The sequence below is a fragment of the Lissotriton vulgaris genome, chromosome 9 (assembly GCF_964263255.1).
Source record: "Lissotriton vulgaris chromosome 9, aLisVul1.2, whole genome shotgun sequence".
Lineage (NCBI taxonomy): Eukaryota > Metazoa > Chordata > Amphibia > Caudata > Salamandridae > Lissotriton > Lissotriton vulgaris.
In genome coordinates this window covers 426,869,669-426,884,390 of record NC_141697.1, presented here as the reverse complement: position 1 = coordinate 426,884,390, position 14,722 = coordinate 426,869,669, and the positions used below count along the sequence as shown (strand labels likewise).

General features: G+C 44.5%; 1 protein-coding gene across 2 annotated transcripts in view; it reads right to left on the bottom strand.

Annotated features, from left to right (window-relative positions):
• EXOC3L4 (exocyst complex component 3 like 4) overlaps positions 1 to 14,722 on the bottom strand; it is a 424,048-nt gene that overhangs the window by 241,309 nt on the left and 168,017 nt on the right. The gene's annotated exons all lie outside the window — the stretch shown is intronic.

The window sequence follows — 14,722 nt, the reverse complement described above, 5'->3', positions numbered from 1 at the left end:
GGGATCCGTCACATCCAGCGCAGCCCCGCGTCGGGCCGCAGCCCCCAGCCGAGTCCGCAGCTGGTGGGCTCCAAATGCCCTATGGAAGCTTCAGCTTGAGATAAGGATCCCCTGTGGGTTTCACTCGAACTGGCAGCGGGGGCAGCAGTGCAGAGGTTCCCACACAGCGAAGCTGCAAGGCGCCAACGGGGACAGTTCTCTTCCACCGATTCTGGATGTTTTTCTGGGGATATCCAGTATTCGATATCCGTCGCTCTCCCCAACCAGCTGCAGGGTTCAAACCACTCCAGGTACAGTGGGACTAGACTTAGGTGTTCCTCATTGGCGAAGCTGCTCTCTCACAGCAGGCGTCCATCAGGTATACGGTAGCAGCAGCTCTCCACTCGTCTCTTAGCTTTGTCACAGTCAGGACGGATGCTAAGAGGCACTGGAGAATCGCTGTGTTGCTGCCATCCGATCCCGCGGGGGCTGAAGTCGAGATGGGCCATTTTCAGGGATATATTACCAAAAAAGCGATCCAAAGCCCGGGAGCCATTGATAATTTTAGTCCTGATCAGTCTGCCTGATGGTGCTTGAGACGGGATTAAGATTGTGTGCTTTGTGCAGTCTTGGAGGTAGACCAGAGTGGCTCATTTGTATATGGTGAGAATGGCCACATTGTATAATTTTTGGTGGTTCCAGCGCTACCCGTTCCACTGTAAGAACAGTGGAAGTTCCAGACCTACCCCTCTCAGGAAGAAGTACCATGTTGTTGGAATTGCTAATCATCAAATGAGGAACCCTATTACTGAGGATGTGCCTGTAAACTTTGAGGATAATCATCAGTGTGTGGTTTGTGATTCAAGAACTGTGAGTTTGTTAAGTTGTGACTTTTTGTGAAAGCTGAATTGCATAATTTACTGCACACTGACAGGCGTGGAGTTTCAAACTCACAATGAGGATGTTGCATTTAAAATGGCTAATCACAATCCAGTTATTACACTACACCCTAAAATGACAAGTGAAGAATTACCCTTGGATCTTAGAGAAACTGTGAAGTCAGAGTTTATGGATTTTTCAGGAAAGGACATTGGACTCATGAAAGAAGTTGAGCCTGTCCATATACAGATGAAGCCAAATGCAGGATATCCCAGAACACCACAGTATAACTTGACCCCTGAAATGATTGACGGAATAACTCCAGTAATCGAGACAATGATTCGACAAGGCATTTTGAAAGAGATTATGGGAAGTCTATGAAACTCACCAATTATGGGCCTGCAGTAACCTAGCGGTAAGTACTGCATAGTGCAGGACCATTGCAAGATAAACAATATTGCAATTCCTTTTTTTCATCCCGTGGTGCCGAATCGTGCTGTGATATTTATTCAGATTCCATGTGAGGCAGTGTTTTTTGATTACCGATTTGTGTCAAGATTTCTGCTCCATACCCTTGCATGAGTTGAGTCAGTTCTTCTTTGCATTTGGGCTCCGCAGTCATGTTTTGGCATGGTGCTGTGCCCCAAAAAGTCCATAGAGAATCCCTTCATTATAAATCGAATCCTTAAAAAGAATTTGAAGTCTTTGGTTATACCCTGTAACTGTGTCCTGGAACAGTATATTGATGACTTGCTTAGTGCGTCAAATACTTGGGAAGCTTACAAAACTGACAATATTGCATCAATGAACGACTTGGCTGAAAATGGACATAAGGTGTCGGCCAGCAAGGTAATCATATTGAGAAAGAAGTCAGAAAGGTGTTGCAGAAGAGAATCTCAGCGATTTTGCTAATAAAACCACCAACATTCAAAATGAGGTCAGGATGTTCTGGGGAAATTATGGGTTACTGTCGCCAGTGGATACCTTACTTTTTCTTAGTGACTAATGCTTTACAGAGGATGAAACACAAGGATGTGTCGGATCTAGTGGCCTGGGACAGTTATTGTTTAGTTGCCTTCCTAGAGTTCAAAGAAAGCCTTTCCCATGACCCACAACTAGGAATGCCTGATTACAACAAAGGCTTTTTGCTTTTTTGTAGTAAGAGGAAGGGCTGTGCTCTCCCAGTGTTTACACAAACAGATGGAAGTGCCAGTAGACCTGTAGCTTACTTTTAAGCTACCTTAGATCCAATAGCAGCGTTTTTGCACAGATTTCATAAATCCATGGCTGTCCCGGGTGTCAGCATAGAGAGATGTGAAGGCATTGTCATGGGTCATCCATGTTCCTGGGAAACATGGCGTGCGGGCTGACGCCGGTCGCAGGAGCGCTCAACCGTGGCAGGCTGCTGGTGATTCAGGTCCCAAAATGGTGAGGGTTTCTTCTTCTCCATGAGCTGCACACTAATGAAGGATCGAGTGAGTTGGGGGTAGTGGGGAGTGAGCCATTACCTTTCCCGACAGTCTTCCCCTGCAGTGGTACTGAGCTCGGTAGATGGGCTCAGGCATTGGGAGACCTGGTGAATTGTGGTGGTGTTGGGTGTCGGCCTTCCTATGATGCTCTCGGGCTGCTGTGGGCTGCGCTGGCTTCCGGGTTGGCTTCAGTAGAGTCACCACAGTTGTGGATGCAGCAGGTGGCTGTCGACTCCACAAAGGGAGCTGTGAGTATCGGGAGAAACCTGATATATGCCTGGCACTCCCTGTTTCAAGGAAGATCGACAGGAAGGCATAGGTCAACAGGGCAGATAGTCCAGATGAGCAATGCAACAAATGTCGCTGGAAGAGACAGATTCCTCACAGGTACCCTCAGTTTCTTTTGGGAGCTCAGAGGGGGCTGGAAGGGGAAGAAGCATTTGTGGTAAAGGTGTCCCTCAGCAAAGCCCTGAAACTGCAGCAGAAGAGACCTTCCGTACAGAAGTACGTCCTCCACCATCAATAAAAAACAGATATCAATTGAGGTCTGCACCTGAGAGGAAGGTTAGGAGTCCAAGGGCTAAAGATTTGCTTGCAAAGGAAGTGGTTGCTGTTGTTCCCACTAAATAGGCATTAAAAACATCTGGAAGACCAAAATGCTATGGGCTAAGAGAAGGCTCTGCTTTTCTCGAGCCCACACCCTCACTTAATTCCTATTTTAAAATCATGGAACAGACCAAAACTGTTGCACAGGTGCAAGGAGGTGAAGGGGAGGGGGCAGAGACCAGGAAACTTTGCTAAGGCCTAGGGAGTCTCCTATTGTTATCAGTAATCGCTGCCCCACTGACAAATTTAGATGAGGGGGTACAGGATGGAGTAGACCAAAGAGAAAGGGATGTGTACCACAGAAGCCTCAGATAAAACGAGCCCACAAGCCTTAGAGGCTAGCCCACATGTTGGAGAAGCAGCACAAGCCCCTTGGAAAAATGATCTTGAATTTAAGGTCGGATATCCTGAGAGAAATTTGAGATCTCAGATGTCAACCAGAAAAGCATACAAGATAAGTATGCAGTGTTAGAGAAAAAACTTGATAGTCTCACTGAACGTACCACAATCCTAAAGAAGGATGTAAAAGAACTATCAGCGATGGTGAATGTTCACTCTCGCAACATTGAAACATTGAAGATGCAGAATAATACCCTGCAAGACTACCTGGAAAGATTGGACAACCATTCAAGGCCAAATAACTTAAGATTATTAAACATACCGGAAGCTACAGACAAAGGGGATGTTAAGGATTTTGGGCCACATGCATCAATGTAATGTTTTGCGATTCCTTATTTGCGAAAATTAGGGAATCGCAAATAAGGAATCGCAAAACGGGATGCATCAATTTTTTCGCATAATTTTTGCGATTTGGTAAAAATCGCAATTTTTACCGAATCGCAAATATTATGCGAATTCTATTTTGCGATTTCGCAATTCCTATTGATTCCTATGGGCCAAAAGGCCCATAGGAATCAATAAGAAGGCATTGACATTTTGCGAATTTAAATTAGCGATTCACAAAATGTTAATGCATTCCATGGGTGCAGGGGGGGGTCCAAAGGACTCCGCCGGCACCCCTGAAATGTATTTTAAAGTGCATGTTTAACACACACATGTCCTAAGGACATGTGTGTCTGTAACATGACAGTGTTTAAAATGCTAATTTGAGCATTTTAATAGTTTTTCGCAAATTACCACGAGGTTCACCCTCGTGGTAATTTGCACCCCCTAATTGCGAAATTGCAATTTTAAAAGCAATCGCATTTTCGGAATTCGCTAAAAATAGCGATTGTCCCAAAAATGTTTGATGCATCCCAAAAACCTATTTAGGAATCGCAAAAGGCCGAATTTACCAATTCGCACCGTTTGCACTTCCTAAATAGGTTGATGCATGTGCCCCCTAGTCTGTAAGTTATTATGAGACGGGATCTTGTTGGACAGACCAGATGTAGACCTCGATAAGGAGATCCAAATACTTCATAGAGATCCATTTAAATTAACGGCTAATAGAAAGGTTCCCAGAAGAATTCTTATCAACTTTCTAACCTATGAGGTTAAATAACAAATTTTGAACCATGCTCTGAGAGAAAAAAACCTTAAGTATGAGGATATCACCTACCAAGTGAGGTCTGATATTGGTAAGCGGACGGCGCAGAGAGAATGGGAGCTGGGAACTAGGATAAATGACCAACTGAAGAATGGAGCTAAGGTTCAAATCAAATTCCCTGCGATGCTTAGGATTATGTGGAGGAACAAGATGTAATACAACCAAATAAGGGGGTCACTGTTCCACCCGGATGTATGCTGTGTGATTCACACGCCCAACATCGGATATAGGGAAGGAAGAGGCAGGGAAAGAGGGTAAAGAGAGGCTAGGTATATTAAGGACCCTCTGCAAGGAAGCAGGAAGGGACTGGGGGGAGAAGGGGGAGATGTTTATTGTCTCTTGATGCTCTCACACACCCCAAGGTATGTCATGCTTCATCATCGAGCGGTGCTGATCGTCGGGCCTGCGCTGCAATGCCCTACAGATCCCCCGAAGGGTCACTTTTCGGAGATCTTTTCAGAGAACAGCCATATGATGAGTGCGGGTGTGTTGGGAGGGTCCTAGTGTGGAGTGGTGGTACAGGTGGTGGTTTAAAAAGGGCTAGGGGACACCAGGGAATAGTAGTTTAATTATTTTATGGGTACCCCTGTCATGTTAAAAAACCCGAAGGTTGGGTGTTACAATGTGGGTAATAATGTACCCTAGGTAACAGAAAGTGTGGTCGGGTCGACATGTTTCCCGTTATCGTGGTCAAAGCGATCCTGTGTGCTTCATCAGGACCAGTAAAAGGAAAGTGGTGGTTGTGTAGATTACAATACGTGCAAGTGTAGGGGGTTATGCGCCCCTATGTGGTACTGGAGGTGTCTGCGGTGTAAGGCTCCTATTAGAGAGCCGCAGAAACCAGACAGTTAGTCTATGCCCCAGTGCAACCTAGAAAGCAAAAGAGAAAAGAATGGGAGACAAATGCAGGGACATGATCAGTCACGGGTGGTATTTGTAAAAGTAGATCTAAAAGTCAAAAGTCGGGTCGTCTTTAAGAAGAGACTCCAGTCATATGAGAGTAAAATTAGTACTTCTGGGTGGTGGGTAGGCAAGTGTTCCTACCGGGCAACGGTGGGCTGTATGGTAGGCCAGTGAGTCAACAAAGCGCTGTCCCACTAGCTCTAGGTACAGCGGACCTGGCAGTGTTACCATGTCAAAATGCCAGTGTTCCCCTTCCATTCCCAGGAGGACAGGCAGAAACCAACCCCCTTGGAGTGAGCACATCAGGGAGAACCCGGTGTTGCCCCCAATTCTACCCCGTAGAACGGGTGCATGCCACGCAGGTCCCTCCCGTGGCTCCCCAAGCAGGCCGGTCTTACAATAACACGGGTAACCCCTGGTCTCAGGGTGTCTCACCTAAATAGTAGTGGAGTGGTACTCCATGGGTGGAGGCGTTGGTCACACCATCATTTCCTGTTCAGAAATAAGAGGGGGAACAAGGGTGTAGTACTGTTAAAGAGAGATGATAATGCTCTCATGCAGAACAATTACTTCGGCATCTGGCTTGTATTAAGTGGCGTAACCCAGTGCTCATGCCCTAAGAGACACCGGGCTAGCCCACGAGCAAATTATAGTGATATTGCGCGCTGATTTTGTCCTGGTGTACACAAACAGCAGGGACAGAGAAGGTGGACCCTTGATACAACTATATTGCTGAGTGAGGGGGTGGCTTCTGACTGTCCGAGGAGAACTGGAGGTTCTGCAGGCAGAGTATGAATCTCAGCTTGCAAAGAAAATCCAGAACAGATGGAAAGTCAGTAAGCTGCAGCATTTTTCCTATGGTGAGAGACGTAGCACATTTTTAGCTTGGAAAAGCTAAGGTAGACAGAGCTAAGAATGTGCTATAGGAATTGGTAAACTCAGAGACGGGGGGCCTTTAAATACAAATGCAGAGTTCAGAGGGGAAGCCTGGAAGTATATGAGTAAACTTTATAAAGAAAATGTACAGCCGGAAAAGGAGCTTATAGAGGCCTGCTTAAGGAGTGCAGATCTTCCTAGACTAACAAGGGCAAAAGTGGACTTATTAGAGTCAGCGATCACTGAGGAGGAGATAAAGATTCAATGTAGGAAAATGAGTGCGAGCCTGGACGGTCTTGCAGCAGACCTACATAAGAAAATCATAGAGAAAAAATCCCCATCTTAAAGGTGCTGTTTAATGCAATCTGCATGAAAGAAGATGAAGCCCAGGCATCATGGTCAGAGTCAACTGTAGTCCTAGTTTTGTAACCAGATAAAGACCCTGCTAAAATAGAATCATATAGACCAGTATCTCTTTCAAATGTGGACTATAAGATCTTTTCAGGGATATTGGCTTCCAGGGTGGCTGAAGTTATCTATGCTGATTAGAGGGGTTTTATTCTGGGAAGGTAGTTAAACGAGCTTACACATCTGATGATGGGGGCCAAAGACATGGTGGAAGCTCAGAAATCTTTGTTAACTGTAGTGGCTATGGATGCAGCTAAATCCTTCGACAGGGTCCATTGGGAGTATCTCTGGAAAGCCCTCAAGGGCTTTGAATTACCTCAAAATATAACGAGCTCAATGCAAAATCTATATAGATTACCTACAGGTAGGGTGCTTGTAAACTGAGCGCTTTCAGATTGTTTCCAGGCCACCAGGCAGGGTTGCCCCCTAGCTCCTCTCCTTTTCAATCTTTATATTGAGCCTTCAGTGCACCGGATTAGAGAAGGCCCTGATATGGCCCCTTTTAAGTCAGCTGGATTGGAGGTCAAATTAGCTTTATATGCTAATATATACAATAAAAGCCACAATCTGCAATTCCTAGTTTGATGGCAAGGGCCACTGAATTTGGCAAGATATCAGGGTATAGGGTGAATATAGATAAACTGAAGTTATGGATTGGAGTCAGGAAAAGAGGAGTCGGGGCACAATCTCAAATGAGATACCTGGGAATCTTAATAACTCAGAAATTGGAAGACATCCAGTGGGTTATTTCGAAAAAAGGTGAGCCAAGAGAGAGATATTTCTAGCAAGATCATCTAGTCTGTCACTCAACATCTAGTCAAAGAAGACCTCCAAACTCTACATAACCTGATTCTACATCAAACCAAGTTCAAGCACTCTGAACTAGAATCTAGGAACACCTCCACATTAACCAGTCAAAATTCACCCAACAGCTGCACGTAAGCTCCCCGAAACATCAGCCTCCAAGGTGGAGAAAGTGCGTTACCCCAATGCCTCATCCCGTCCGGTCCCTAGGAAAAATCCTCTATCGGCTAAAGACTTAATTTCCCTACTCCGTTCCCATGATCTACTGTATTTCACCCTCAATACACTCAATACAGTGCATTCAGACAGCTTGCATAAACAATCCCTAATTCAAACCATCCCCTCCAATACTCATGGAGTTACAAAACACAATTCTAGAGTTATAGTTGAAAACAACCTCATGCAAGTCCCCCTTATACACGAACCCAACACAATCCCCATCAAGGCCCATCTAAAATGTATACTTCTAAACTGTAGGTCTGCCTCAAGACATGCAGCTGATATAGCTGACCTCATACTCACTCATGAACCTGACCTACTATTTTTGACCGAAACATGGCGAATAGAATCCTCTATGTCCATCCTAGACATACCGGTACCCCCTAACCATGTCATCACAAGACTAGATTGATCTGATAGGCCAGGTGGTGGTATTGCCTGCATACATTGGAACAATGTTTCAGTTAACTGCTCCTACTCAGCAGCATTATCCTCCTGTGAATACCTTTGTTTAGACATCACTAGTAATAACAAACCAGTGTGGTCACTGTACACATTACGACTGGAGGTTGTGAGTGAGTCAGCACCAACATTTTTTTGATTCCTCTTCCATATTTTAGTTCTCATGGGTTGGACAGAGAGTAGTTAAACTGATTCATTGATGTACATGTGATGATGTGGTGGTCAGACCAGTCACAAGGGAGGATCATTTCAAGCAGAGTGGAATCAGTTTTGGAAAAGACTAGATCAAGGATTGAGCCTTTATCATGTGTGGGGCTGTAACAGATTTGGGTAAGGTCAAGGTCTGAGAGGAAGGCTTTGGGGCTATTGACCGCTGAATCGTCAAGGTCATTCCAATGGAGAATGAGGTCACCAAGGAATATTGGAATATTTTCTTGTCCAGCATTTGTAGATATAATATCCATGAGATGTTTGATGAAGGTAAGGTTATCCCTGGCGGGTGGTAGAACATCCTGCTTTCCCCTGAAGACCTATCCGATGTACAAGGTCTGACTAACCATTACTTCCACTCCATGAACTGGGTATTAAACAAAGTCGCTCCTTTACAATTGAAAAGAGTTTCCACAAAAGGCTCAAAACCTTGGTACGATGGTAGGTTAAATGAGGACAGACGATCCCTAAGTTTAATCGAACGATGATGGAGAGCAGCACCATCTTCTGACCACCTCAAGCTACTAAGAACCACGAGAAACACGTACTATAGAAATATCAGACGATCAAAAGCAGACTTCTTCAGAACCATCCCAAAAAGCTATTTGAACTAATCAAAACTCAATCTAAGGGTGTCTCTCACCGTCCCCAAGCTAACCCAGACACACTACTCAGTTGTGAAGAATTTGCCTCATTCTTTACTATAAAGACAAAAAATATAAAGACCTATCTGCTGAACAACCTAATATCCCATACTGACACTCAGATGGGCACTTCAGCACCCCCACTAGGAGCCCCACTCATATGCTCAACAAAGTTCAATCTCAAAAACAGCCCATCCTGGTCTCCCTTAAACACATACATGGCCCTAAATCCCTCCAATCACCTCACAGACTCTCTTCCCGCAAACTACATAAATTTACTGCCTCTATGGACCACGATTATAAACGCCTTTGTCCTTCAAGGAATCCTCCCATAAATCCTTAAAGCTGGGCAGGTATTTCCTACCTTAAAGAAGCCATCGGTTGACCCTTCAGACTTAAATAATTACCGCCCAATATCCAACATCCCTACTCTGGCCAAACTCTTACAAAAATGTGTTCACATGCAGCTTAGTAACCACATAGATCGATTCAACCTGCTCAACCAATACCAATCCGGCTTCCGTGCAGCTCACAGTACTGACTCAGCCATGACCCACATAATAAATGACGCACTAAAAATCCTTAACCAAAATGAAGCCTGTTTACTAATCTTGCCCGAATTATTTTCGGCCTTTGACACCGTCAAACTCGACAACTTGCTAGATCTTCTGAAACACAGAATGGTATTATCTGGATCTGTTCTAAACTGGGTCACCTCTTTCCTCCAAAATAGATCACAGCGGTTCAAGGTTAATCAATCTTTATCCAAGCCCGTCCCAGTCACTTTAGGTGTTCCACAGGGTTCATGCCTCTCACCTACACTTTTCAACCTTTTCATGGAACCGCTCACCTAACTTCTCAGCTCCTCTAATGTCCATTATCACATTTATGCAGATGACACATAACTATACATAAAGATCCACTCACTACGGACATCACATCTCTCAAATAAACGCTTAAAAAATGCAGATCTGGCTTGCCGAAAGCCATTTGAAACTAAACACCCTCAAAACTGAATTCCTCCTAATTGCTTCTCCCAACCAATCGACCATCATTCTTGATTGGCTGAATCATCTAACAGCACTCAATGGCAAACCTCTTATTATCGACTCAGCGAAATCGCTGGGAGTAACTCTGGAAAGAAATCTAAAAATGCAGAAACACATCAACGCCACTACAAAAGGAGCACATTTTCAGATGAACACCTTGAGAAGATTGAAACCCTTCTTTCCCCAAATGACTTCAAACTGGCAGTTCAAGCACTAGTAATCCCAAGAGTGGAATATGGGTGTGTGTCTGTTTGTAGTCTTCCCAGATCAACGACGGCCCCTCTAAGAGCTTCAATCAACGCAGTTGCTAGACTCATCACAGGCTCCAAAAGAAACTGTTACATCTCCCCTGACCCTAGAGCCCTCAACTGGCTACCTTTCGAGGCAAGAATTCAACCAAAAATTGCATGTATGATGCACAAGGCCATACATCACAACACTCTGAGTTATCTAGCTAAGAAACTGGTGCTTTCATGTGGTAATAGATCCTCCAGGAGCTCCAGTAATCTTCTACTGAAACCACAACGATTTGCCAAGAAGAAAACATACAACCGTACCTTCAAGGGGATGGCTCACAGGATTTGGCATGCTCTGCCCCCAGAAACTAGACAGAATCCTTCTATTGCATCTTTAAGAAAATAAGTGAAATCTATTCTCATGGCTAAATTCACATGAACTATGTATTTAACTTGTAATATAATTGCTTGTTTGGATTAGATGCTAGTTTGTATTACACACACCTATATTTTGCTATGCTTGTTTCTGTTTCTAACAGCTGCCCTGTAAAGTGCTCTGCTACCCGCAAGGGTCTTGTTCGCGCTATATAAAACCTTCAAAATAAATGATTACTCTCCCAAAAATGACTTTTCTTTTCAACTCCATACCTCTTACTTTCCTGAGAAGACAGTATTGCTAAATCACAGAGAAAAACTGGGAGCTTTATCTGGGCTGCTAAGAGACCTAGGATTTCCTGGAAGAAATTAAGGAGAAAGTTGGGGGTGGGGATTCAGATCTTCCTGATCTCCTGTTGCATTGTTATGCATTCCATTTTAAGAATTTCCATACGTTGGCTAATATAAACCACATTGCTCCTCTATGGGTAGGTTATATGAGGCAATGCTTAGTGGATTGAGGCAGAGTCACTTTTTGTGTAAATATGGGGACCCAAAATACTTCAAAAATGTTAGGCTGAATGCTTTGAAAACAGCATTTAGATCATTGGTATATTTTCGAAAGCGATTTAGTATCCCATATTATATGTGCTCAGCACCAATCTTGCATTCCCCAGGCACCCCAGATTTCTTGCTAGAGAGCTAAGCTGACCCTTAAAATAAGGAAGCCTGAGTTGTTGAGCAGATCTTAAAGCAGGATCGGGTTTGGTGGAGTGGGTAGTGCTGAGGGCATGTACTAACGGCCAGCTAACAAAATTCAAATATTAGCAGTTACAATCATGGTGGGCAACTCAAAAGTGGGCAGGAGAGGAGGAGGAACCATGATTCAAGCAGGTGGTGAAGGATGGGCCTTTTAAAAAGGAAGTCTTGTTGTGGTACTGGGCCTTTTTTGGGGTCAAAGACAAAAATATGGCAGACATAACCACAATTTGGGATGGGGGAACTGTGGAAGGAACCTACGTAGATTATGGAAAGTATCCTTCTCAACATTATATGCTGTAGTAAAATATGCCTCACTCATGAGAAATAAATTGTTTACAACACACAGGGTCTACTGGACACCAAGTAAACTTTCAAAAATAGCCAAAAGAGAAATCAGATGTCCGAAGTGTAGGTCTCCAACGGCATATGCAATGCCTAAAGATTGCCAGTTTTTGGACTTCTATATGTAATTGTGAGGTGATAGGACACCAAAATTGAGGTAAGCCCTCAACTTACATTTTTGGGGATAAGTCCAGATGCAGGTTTTAGGGAAGATTTCCCTATAACGAAATTTGTTTTTTATGTGATTTTGCTGGCGCGACAAGAGATATGTAGACTTTAGAAATCAGCCAACGGTCCACTTTTCACTGATTGTGTTACAAGTATCAAACAAATAAGCCAGATGGATACAGTGTGTGACCTCTCGAAGCCTTGAGAGGGTATGAAAACATTTTGTAAATTGTCAAGCAACTAACGGAGCCAATGATTAAGCCATGTCTGCTGGGTCCCTTTGCCTCTCTTCCCCCTTTTTTGCCTGTGGAGGCCACTACAGAACAGCAATATCCTTGTGTGGGCAGTCCATCCCCCTTCTTCCAGGGAATGAGATCGGTGGTAACAAGAAAGTGATAGCGGGATGAGGACCAAAAGATAATGGGTCATCCTTTAATGATGTATGTGCCACACTCTATGGAAATACTGTTGATGCGTACTTGCACATAGCATGTTTTGAATTCTGCCAACCTGTTCCCTCAGCCCGAATTTGACAAAGATGAAAATGATGTGGAGCACTGTTGTCTCAGTGTCACTGAATTCAGCACCAAGGCAAGACCGGATATACAAGATGAGCACTGCCTGAATCAGATTTTTCATTGTTTGTGGATGGCTCGTGTTTGCAAGACCATGAAGGAAATTTACGAGCTGCTTATGTAAACTGTACTATTTCAGGAGTAGTAAAAACTTTGTGGCTGCAGGGAGTGTTTTCAGCACATGGCTGACTTGATTGCTTTTACTAGAGCATGATGTGCCTCAGACCAGCAGAGACTGGCCATTTTCGCTGACAGTTCCTCTGGCTTTGGTGTAGTTCGTGATTTTGGACAGTTATCGCCCCAGAGGGGGTTTATGACCTCCTCGGGCTCGCGAATTCAGAATGAGGAGCAAGTCTGAAAATTCCTTCAAGTATTGCAAATGCTTGCACAAATTGCTTTCATTAAGTGTGCAGCACATTGCAGGTTGGATGATTATGTGACCTGTGAAAACAGATATGCCGGCAAATTTACCAGATAGAATGCTTGTACCTTTAATAGAAACAAATAAGGGAACAGACAAGAACAACTACAACCTTTTCTTAACTACAGCTGATAACTTGGGAGGAAGTCAAGATGTTGCAGGAAGAAATGACAGAGGCAGAACAGCAGAGTTGGGTAAAAACGGGTTGTGTCAAGCGAGATGAGGATGAGATTTGGGTTTCAGGAGAGCGGAGACCAATGTTGTCCAACAGTCTTTTAACCCTGATTGCCAGTCATTCTCATGGTCCTACTCATGTGGGAAGGGACACAATGGTCCTGGGGTTTTAGGCAAACTTGATTCAATCCAATGTTTAGGGTGATGGCTGACGCATTGTGCCATCAACCTAAACAAATGGTTTTGCTTTGTTCGCCCTAAGTTGGCAGGGTATGCTCAGACGTGGGCCCCTTGCTCACTTTGCCACTAAGTTCAAGCTAGCCTGGCTGATGACGGCTGATTAGCCAGAAACCGGTCCCAGGATGCTTGTTTCTGGTCCACGGAAGACATGGTTTGGCAGTTCGGGCTGGACTGTTCCCATGAGGCGCAGGTTCAGACTGATTTGCATATGGCCATGTCTGAACTGGGGTGCAGAGTGAGCTAAAGAATGATGATGGAGTAAACCCAGATCAGTTGACTGGGGTGAGTGCTTGCAATGTTTAACACTCCGTCCATCATCCCCTTTGGTTTTGCTTTGTTTGCCCTAAGTTGGGAGGGTAGGCCCAGACGTGGGTCCCTTGCTCACTTTGCCATGGGGTCCAAGTTAGCCTGGCTGATGACGGCTGATTAGCCAGAAACCGGTCCCAGGATGCTTGTTTCCGGTCCAGGGAAGACTTGGCTTGGCAGTTCGGGTTGGACTGCTCCCATGAGGCACAGGGTCAGACTGATTTGCATATAGCCATATCTGAACTGGGGTGGCAGAGTGAGCTAAAGAATGATGATGGATTAGACCCAGATCAGTTGACTTGGGGTGAGTGCTTGCAATGTTCAACACTAAGTCCATCATCCACTTTGGTTTTGCTTTGTTTGCCCTAAGCTGGCAGGGTATGCCTAGACGTGAGTCCCTTGCTCACTTTGCCTCTGGATTCAAGCTAGCCTGGCTGATGACGGCTGATTAGCCAGAAACCGGTCCCAGGAGGCCTGTTTCCGGTCCAGGGAAGACATGGCTTGGCAGTTTGGGCTGGACTGTTCCCATGAGGCACAGGTTCAGACTGATTTGCATATGGCCATGTCTGAACTAGTATGGTGGAGTGAGCTAAAGAATGATGATGGAATAAACCCAGATCAGTTGACTGGAGGTGAGTGTTTGCAATGCTCAACACTCCATCCATCATCCCCTTTGGTTTTACAAAAGTGTAGTGTGACAACAGAATAATGTGGGAACGCAAACCACAGTAACACTGAGTCACATAGCGAGGAGAGGTGGTCCTTTCAACAGGATGCAGTTGGATTTCACTGAGATGCCTGTGTGCAATGGATTGAGGTACATGTTGGTTGATGTGGGCATCTTTTCACTTTGGTTTGAGGCATACCCCACAAGAAGGAAAAACAGTAGCACAACTTTTGTTGAGGGAGTTAAGACCCAGGTTTGGCTTCAAATCTTTGAAATCTGCCAGAGGCATGCCCTTCAACAATGAAATACTGAGGATGCTGTCACGTTTTTAAAACCAACTATTTTGAACATATGTGCTCTAAAATACACAATTGTTCCCCATATATTGCACAATGTTCT